Source organism: Myotis lucifugus, unplaced genomic scaffold, assembly GCF_000147115.1.
Source record: "Myotis lucifugus unplaced genomic scaffold, Myoluc2.0 scaffold_88, whole genome shotgun sequence".
In the NCBI taxonomy this organism is placed as follows: domain Eukaryota; kingdom Metazoa; phylum Chordata; class Mammalia; order Chiroptera; family Vespertilionidae; genus Myotis; species Myotis lucifugus.
The window spans coordinates 1,254,157-1,263,135 of NW_005871136.1; the positions used below are offsets into that span (position 1 = coordinate 1,254,157).

General features: G+C 41.2%; 1 pseudogene; it reads right to left on the reverse strand.

Moving 5' to 3' along the window:
* Positions 1–3,739: 3,739 nt before the first annotated feature.
* On the reverse strand, positions 3,740–4,418 carry LOC102430114 (annotated as a pseudogene).
* Positions 4,419–8,979: the final 4,561 nt, after the last annotated feature.

Sequence of the window (8,979 nt, forward strand, 5' to 3'; positions counted from 1 at the left end):
ATATTTAAACTGATGATTAAAGGATGGTAAGAAACAAGGTAAAGAGCATTCTGGAAGAGTGCAATGGTCCTGAGATAGGGAAATATTTAACACTAGAGGCCCGGTGCACAAAAATTTGTGCACTCGGGGGTGGGAGGGTGGGGAGGGGGGTCCCCCAGCCCGGCCTGTGCCCTCTCACAGTCTGGGACCCCTCGGAAGATAATGACCTGCTGGCTTAGGCCTGCTCCCGGGTGGCAGAGGGCAGGCCCAATCCCTAAGTGCAGCCCCTGGTCAGGCTCAGAGCAGGGCTGATTGGGGAGTTGGGGCGCCGCCCCGTCATGCACAGAGCAGGGCGGATCGGGAGGTTGCAATGCCACCCTCAGTCACGCTCAGGGTAGACTGATTGGGGGGTTGGGGCACTGCCCCCTGTTACACTCAAGGCAGGGTCAATGGGGAGGTTGCAGCACCACCCCCTGTCACACACAGAGCAGGGTCCATCAGGGGGTTGGGGAGCTCCCCCCTGTCACTCACAGAGTAGGGCCGATAGGGGAGCTGGGGCACCGCCCCCTGTCACACACAGAGCAGGGCGGATCAAGGGGTTGGGGCGCTGCACCCTGTCACACTCAGGGCAGGGCCAATGGGGAGGTTTTGGCTCTACCCTGTCACACACAGAGCAAGGCCCGTGGAGGGGGGTTGGGGCGCCACCCTCTATTACCCACAGAGCAGGGCCGATCAGGGGGTTGGGGCACCACCACTGTCACACTCAGGGCAGTGCCGATGGAGAGGTTATGGTTCTACCCTGTCACACACAGAGCAGGGCCCGTGGGGGCAGGGGGGTTGGGGCGCCTCACCCTGTCACACACAGAGCCGCAGGGCAATCGGGGGATTGGGGAGCTCCCCCCCTATCAGGCACAGAGCAGGGCTGATCAGGGGGTTTGGGCGCTGCCCCCTGTCACGCTGATCCCGGTGCCTGGAGCCTCGCTGCTCCGCTGATCCCGGTGCCAGGAGGCATATTACCCTTTTACTATATAGGATAGAGGCCTGGTGCACGGGTGGGGACCGGCTGGTTTGCCCTGAAGGGTGTCCTGGATCAGGGTGGGGGTCCCCACTGGGGTGCCTGGCCAGGCTGGCTGAGGGGCTGAGGGCTGCTTTCCCGCTGGCAGTTGACTAAAAGCTCCCAACTGCTCCTTGTTTTCTTTCTTTTTTTTTTTTTTTTCCGGGCCAGCTTTAGCTCTGAGGCCTCGCTGCTGAAAACATGGATACAATGTTGCGGTCCGGGGCTGACTGAAAGCCGGTTTTGTTTAGCTTCTTATTTGCAACATAGTAATAGTTGCTTAGAGTTGCAGTTGAGAGTCCGGCAAGTGAGGCGGGGAACGTTGGAGTCTGCAGTTCCTGGAGGAAGCAAGCCTCCCTGCTCGCTTCAGTGCATGGCTGCCGGCCGCCATCTTGGCTGACAGTTAATTTGCATAAGGATACGCTGATTAGCCAATGGGAAGGGTAGCGGTCGTACGCCAATTACCATGTTTCTCTTTTATTAGTGTAGATAGACTAGAGGCCTGATGCACCGTGCAAGAGTAGGCCTTCACAGCCGCGGTGGCTGCCTGGATCCTTCCCTTGCAGCCCCAGTGGCTGTCTCGATCCCGCGGCTGCAGCCCCGGCTTTGCCTGGAAGGTTGTCCGGAAGGATGTCCGGTCTAATTAGCATATTACACTTTTATTATTATAGATAGATGTTGGGGACTGAAAGCAGGTTGTTGTCACTTTAATGCAGTTAATGAGAGGAAGGAGGAGAGTGATGAAGCATCAGAGGAGGACTTGTGTCAGATCACCCAAGGTCTTAAGGAGCGTGGACAGGAGGTTGGAATTTTTTTTTATAAGTGTCATAGAAAGTCACTGAGGGTTTCAAGCAAGAGGGTTACATGCTTTTTAAAAAGAAATTTACTATTGAAAGTATTACAGATGTCCCCTTTCTCCCCCATTCACCCCTTGTAGCCTGACCTCATCCCTCACTCCAGGCCTTCACCACACTATTGTCTGTGTCCATTGGTTATGCATATATGCACATAACTTCGGTGGTTAATCTCTTCCCACCCACCCACATGTTTCTTAAAGTTTAGGCTATTGACTTGAGATCTTTTATAATATTGGTGTTTACAGCTATAAATTTCCCTCTGAGTACTGATTTATATACATTCCATAAGTTTTGGTATATTGTGTTTTTGTTCTTATTAATTTCAAAGTAGCTTCTAATTTGTTTTTGTGATTTCTTCTTTGACCCATTAGTTATTTAGTCATATGCTGTTTAATTTTCACATATTTGTTAATCCCCCAAGTTTCCTTCCATTATTGATTTCTATTTTAATTGCATTTTAATCAGAGAGGATACCTTTTATGATTTCAAACTTTTTAAATATATTGAGGTTTGTTTTACGGCATAGTGTATGGTTTATCTTGGAGAATAGAATGTTCCATGTGTGCTATTGTTGAGTGGAGTGTTCTATAGATGATTGTTACATGTAGTTGGTTTACAGCATTGCTTAAGTCTCTGTTTTCTTATTGATCATCTATTCATAATTGAAAGTGGGGGATTGAAGACTCACTCTGTTGTTGAATTCTTTATTTTTCCCTTGTCAGGTGCACATATTTTTATAATTGTCATGTATTCCTGATAGACTGACCTTTTTATTATTATGAAATATCTCTCATTATTACCAATAATATTTTTTCTCTTAAAGTCAATTTTGTCTGATATTAATATAGACAGTCCAGTTCTTTTGTTACTGTTGTTTGTATGATGTATCTTTTTCCATCATTTACCTTCAACTTGTTCGTATCTTTGAATCTGAAGTATTTCTCCTGCAGACAACATATAATTAGTAATGTGTTTTTTTAAAAAGTCAACCTAACAATCTTTGTCTTTGGATTAATCCATTACATTTAGTGTTATTATTGATATGGTTAGAATTACATCTACCCTTTTGTTTTTGTTTTCAATATGCCTCCTTAATTGTGTTCTTTTGTATTAGATACTTTCTATTGTAACATTTTATTTCTTTTAGAGACTTTTATGTTTGTTTATTTTGTTAATGGTTGCTCTAGGTTTACAATTATACATTTTAAGCTATCAGTATCGACCTCAAAGATAAAATTATATTGGGTTTTAAATTATTGACGTAATTACCTTTACTGGCCCTCTTCAGTTTTTGTGTGGAGTTGAATGACTGTTTGGTGTCACTTTCACCCTGAAGAACTTCCTTTAGTATTTTGTACACTAGTACAAAATTATCTCAATTTTTGTTGGAATGTTTTTTTCACCTTTATTTTTTTTTAGATGTAATCACTTTTATTCAGATTATTGAAAGCAATAGAAGGGTAGATTTATACCTATCTTTCCAAGTTAAGACCTGAAACTATTTCCAAAAGTTCAAATAAACTCCTGCTGGAAGTACAAGGATAATTTCTATCACCTTAAACCAGCAATAAAAAGTAAAATATAAATTTTTATTTAGAACTAAAGCAAATACTTCAGTATCACAAACACGATATTAAACTTCAAGAAATATATCGCTAATATGGAGTGAGCATTTATTTGCACAGTTACAAGATTCTGACAAACCCAGAGGAGGGGAGCAGGCCTGGAATTTGCAACCCAGTGCAGCAGTTGGTTACACCACCAGCACAAAGTGAGACACACAAAGGGAGGACAATCTGTAATGATCTGTCAGTGATAGCAAAGGTGAGGGGTGCAGGTGGTGCAGCTGCTACTTGTCCGCCTCAGAAGACTCAAATGTGCAGGCAGTGAAGCAAGCATTAGGTCTCTTGGGGACAAAGGGATGTTTCAGTATCATAATCTCAAAGCCCCTAAAGCAGAGGGTATGGAGCAGAGTTGCTCTGTGATCATGGTTCTTTTGGAAACAAATGAAGACATAGTCACATGCATCTGCTCCTCCACAAACTCCAGAAGAACTGTGAAGCTATCTTTGCTCCCCTCAGGCAGAGCACCGCCTGGGATCTCAATGTAGAGGCAACTGCTGCTCAGCACTGCCCTCCAGTTAATGTGTTTGACATCTGTAAGCCTGGTCTGGACATGGAGAATTCTTGGTTTCTTATTAGATGTTAGTTCCTCTGTTACATTCAGCCTATTACCAGAGTAAAATTAATTAGCTGAAAAATTGTGATCCCTCTCTATTTCCTCACCCACCTGGGATCTTCAGGGGTGGGTGAGGAACATCAGAGCACCGCTGAGGCCCTGGACCCAGGTTACTACAGCAGTTAAGGGAGACCCTGCAACTCTTGTGACTGTGGCTGGCTGCCGCTGCTGTGCAGGCTGATGAGCAGCATGGTGAGGCTGGTGTGAACCATGGTCCTGGGTTTATTCCCCTTCTTCTCTTCGGTGAAGCAGTGGCTATTGAGGATCCACTGCAGGGAGGATTTCACCATACGGCCGCTGGGGTCTGAAACCTTTATTTTGAAATGTAGTTTTGCTGGATACAATATTCTTGGTTGACAGTTTTGTACTGTCAGCACCTTGAATATGCCATCCTACTGCCTTCTGGCCTCCACTGTTTCTAATGAGAAGTCTGATCTTAATTATGTTGGGGTTCCCTTTTACATGATGAGTTGTTTTTCTCTTACTGCTTTCGGGAATTTTTCCATTTTCTTTGGAATTCAACTTTTGGGTTTTGATGTCTGGGTGTGGATCATTTAAGTTTATTAAAGTTAGTTGAGTTTTTTTGTATGTGTGAATTAATTTATCAAATTTGGGAACTTTTTTAGCTATTATTTCTTTGAATATTTTTTCTGTTCCTTTCCCTCTCACCTCTCCTTCTGGTAGTTCTGTTACATGTATCTTGATTTATGTAATGGTGTCCCACATTTTTCTGAGGTTCTTTTCATTTTTATTACGTTTTTCTCAGCTCTTCAGATTGCATACTCTCTATTAATCTCTATTCAAGTGCTGGGGTTCTTGTCCCAGCATCAAGAAGGGTTCAGGAATCTGGAAAAGGGGCTGTACGTAGATGACATAGGAATCCAGAGACTAATAAAGAATCTGGAGACGAGATATAATTTTGAAAGGCATTGGGGGTCAGAGGACCTTCAGCTAAAGGAACTGAAGACTCCCTCCTTGTCTAGGACCCTTGCTTTTATTAACACAATTTGTCCTAAGGCAAGGTGGAGATAATACACTTCAAAGGGTAAGGTTTCAAAGGGTACAGAAGCATTGTCAGTTTGGGGGAATTAGCCTATGGCTGTTCAGGTGTTTGGCTAGTAGGAGGCAATAACATGTAAATTAAGATGCCTTTTAGCTGTCTGGCAGCCACAATCAGTTTCCTATTCAGGTTTGGGGAAATGCCTTTAGCCATTCCCAACAGGTGACTACATGTGTGACTCAACCCTGTTGAGTCCCCAAGTCTCATCAACCTTTTGATGAAACTCTTGAAATTATCACATGCTGGAATTGGTCTACGGCATTCAAGTTTATTGATTCTTTCTTCTGTGCTCTATTATTGAGCCCCTCTAGTGAATATTTCATTTGGATTATTGTACTTTCAACTCAGAATTTTTATTTGGTTCCTTTAATAGCATCTGTCTCTTTATTGATATTCTCCATTTTATGAGTCATTGTCATCTTCTGATTCTTTAATAATTATTTCCTTTAGTTTTTTAACATATTCATAATAGCCACTTTTTGTCTACATAGTCTACCATCTGGGCCTCTTGGAAGAAACTTCAATTGCCTGATTTTTTTCCCTATATATGAATCACACTATCCTGTTTCTTAGTATGTCTTGTAATTTTTAGGACTAGAGGATCAGATAATATATTTTAGCAACTTTAGGCACTGACCCCCACCTTCTGGAGTATTTTGTTGTTTCCTCATTTTGCTTGTGTATTTGTTTAGTAACTTGACTAAAATAATTCTGCAAAGTCTATTTCTCTTGCAGTGTGTATCCTTGGATGGCCTTGCTAAGATTCCCTCCTCCCCTGTTTTGTTTTGTTTTGAGCCTGGCTACTTAGGGGATGCCTCTGGGTTAGAGTAGATTATTGTTTATTCAGTAGTTTGGTCAGAACCCCCTCATGCTAGTGAGGCTTCCACCCTCCTTCACAGGTTTGTGTGCAGTTTGGGTAATGCTTCCAAGTCTGCCCTGCACTTGGCTCTGATTGTTCCTGAGATGGAGCAGCCTAAGCATGCACTCACCTCTTCCCAGTGTTGATTGTGATTCTAAGAGGCCTCTTCTTGCCTGTTTTTTTTTCCTTTGTTGTTTCTATTAAACGTTCAGTTGCTCAGACCATTTGCTTGGATGGTGGGGCTACTGGCCTTTTCTTAATGTTCTTCACTAAGATCTCCACTGTTTTTAATAAGACCCATAGCCTTCACAGGGACCCAGTGGCTGAAATCTTTCTGCCAAAATGGGTAACTTTATCTTGGTAAGTGTTTTATATCTCAGCTGGAGTCTCCTGTTTGCCCACTTTACCCTTGAGCAGAATTCTTGCCTTGAGATGAATCATATATAATCCCTCTTACATAAAAACCAGTGAATTCCTTTAAGTTTGAGTGCCTTGATTCTGCTGCCCTCCGCTTTATTCCCCTTCTATGTCTTTTATGGATGCTTTTGGTTCGGGCTCATTGCCTTGAACTCTCAGACACCTGCCTTGCTCTGTCTGTCCTACAGTCTTCTTGGAGCCCAGCATTGTACTTAAATCTTTATATGTGTCTGTTTAAAATCCTATATAACTTCAAATTTTCTGAGAATCTTTGAGGTATTATAGTCAAAGTGAAGTTTCAGAATTTCCTGGGTATCCCAGTTCAGTCTCTGTTTTTGTCTTTTTTATTTTTTTAAATTTTTATGCCACACTTTGCTTATCGCTGGTCACTGTTCCTCTTTCCTCACTCCTTATCACCAGAGGAACATGTCTGCAGTGTGTGGCAGAATTTCAGTGAAGGTTTGAAGGTCAAAGAGGGTGGTTACATTGCATAGTGAGGAATGAGCTAAAATTATATACTAAAATTCATTCTTTTTAAATGTTCCTTGGTTACCTGAGCATGTCTCACAGGCTGTTTCTTTCCTCAAGCCTTACCCATGTGGCTGGCTTGCTGCTCTTTTCTGTCTTCATCTCTGTCTCCCTCTCTATTTTTCTTAACTCCTTTGTCTATATTTTCTTCTCTCCCTTCCAGGATTCCCAAACTATCCTCCTCCTGCCAACTTTTGTTTTTTTTCTTATCCAGGTTCTATTTATTGAGATAGAATTAACATAACATTGTGTAAGATATACAGCTTTTGTTGATTTGATACATTTATGTATCACAAAATGATTACCACCATAGCAATAGCTACCACCTCCATACCATCACATAATTCCCACTTCTTTTGGTGGTAAGAGCATTTAAGATATACTCTCTTAGCAACTTTTGAGTATATAACACAGAATTGTTAGCTATAGTCACCCATGCAGTTCATTAGATCCCCAGAACTTGTTAAACTTATAACTGGAAGTTTGTACCTTTTGACCAATATTTTCTTACTTTTCTAGTCGTCCAAGCCCTGGTAATCACTTCACACATCTACTTATGCATCACCTGTCTTCCCTACTAGCATGTAAACTTTCTCCACATGAGGGTGATTGAGGTTTTGCTGCCTACTCTATGCCTTACTAAATTCTCCAGCTGAGGGTTTTTTTTTCTTCCTGAGTGTTGATTTAAAAAAACACTATAAAATATGTATAACATAAAATTTACATTTTAACCATTTTAAGTGTATAATACACTGTTAATAAGTACACTTACAGTATAATGCAACCATTCACCACATTCATTTACAGAACCTTTTCCTCATCCCAAATATAAACTTTGTACTCATTAAACAATAACTTTTCATTCCCACCGTACAGTCCCTGGTATCTTCTATTATATTTTCTGTATAATTTCTACGTAATTCCCCTGTATGAGATACCTAATTTCTAGGTATGTCATATAAGTGGATTCATGCAATATTGTTCATTTTGTGCCTGTCTTACTTCACTTAACATAATGTCTTGAAGGTTCATCCATGTTGTAGCATGTATCAGAATATCATTACTTTTTTAAGGCTGAATAATATTACATTGTATGTATATAACACATATTATTTCTCTATTAATTTTTTGATGGACACTTGGCCTGTTTCTACCTTTTGTCCATTGTGAACGATGCTCCAGTGAACATTGGCATAAAAGTATCAGTTAGAGACTCTGCTTTAAATTCATTTTGGTCACAGGGTCATTTTATATTTAGCATTTTGGCCTGGCCAGCATGGCTCAGTGGTTGAGCATCAATCTGTGAACCAGAAGGTCATGGTCAGATTCTGGTCAGGGCATATGCTTAGGTTGTGGGCTCGATCCCCAGTGTGGGACATGCAGGAGGCAGCCAATCAATGATTCTCTCTCATCATTGACGTTTCTATCTCTCTCCCTCTCCCTTCCTCTCTGAAATAAATAAAAATACATTTTAAAAGAAAGGTAAAATTATATTTAGCTTTTTGAAGAACCTCCAAACTGTTTTGCATAGCAATTGCACCATTTACATTCCCACTAGCAATACACAAGTATTCCAATTTCTTTATATCCTCAGTAATACTTGTTTTATTCTGTTCTTTTGATAATAGTCATCCTGCCCACTTTTAATTACTTTTACCTCTACTGCTGTCAGGGGATGAATCCCTTTAATTTTATTACAGAGAACAAGGAGAAACTATCTATTATAAGTTTGTCTACTTTTGTGTTGTAAAATATTTCTAACGTACAGAGATGAATAAGAGATCATATATACCTGTTTTAAAATCAGATTTTTTACTAGATCTTGGCATTTTGCCATATTTGTTTCATATTTTATCTTTTATAATTTTCTGTGCCTTGAGGTGGGCTTCCTACCTTATCAGTGGTTACCTGTCTATAAGCTAAATGAGACAATTAAAATATTTTTTTCTCCACCAGATCCAGAGCAAGTCCCCCACTGTCAGGATAT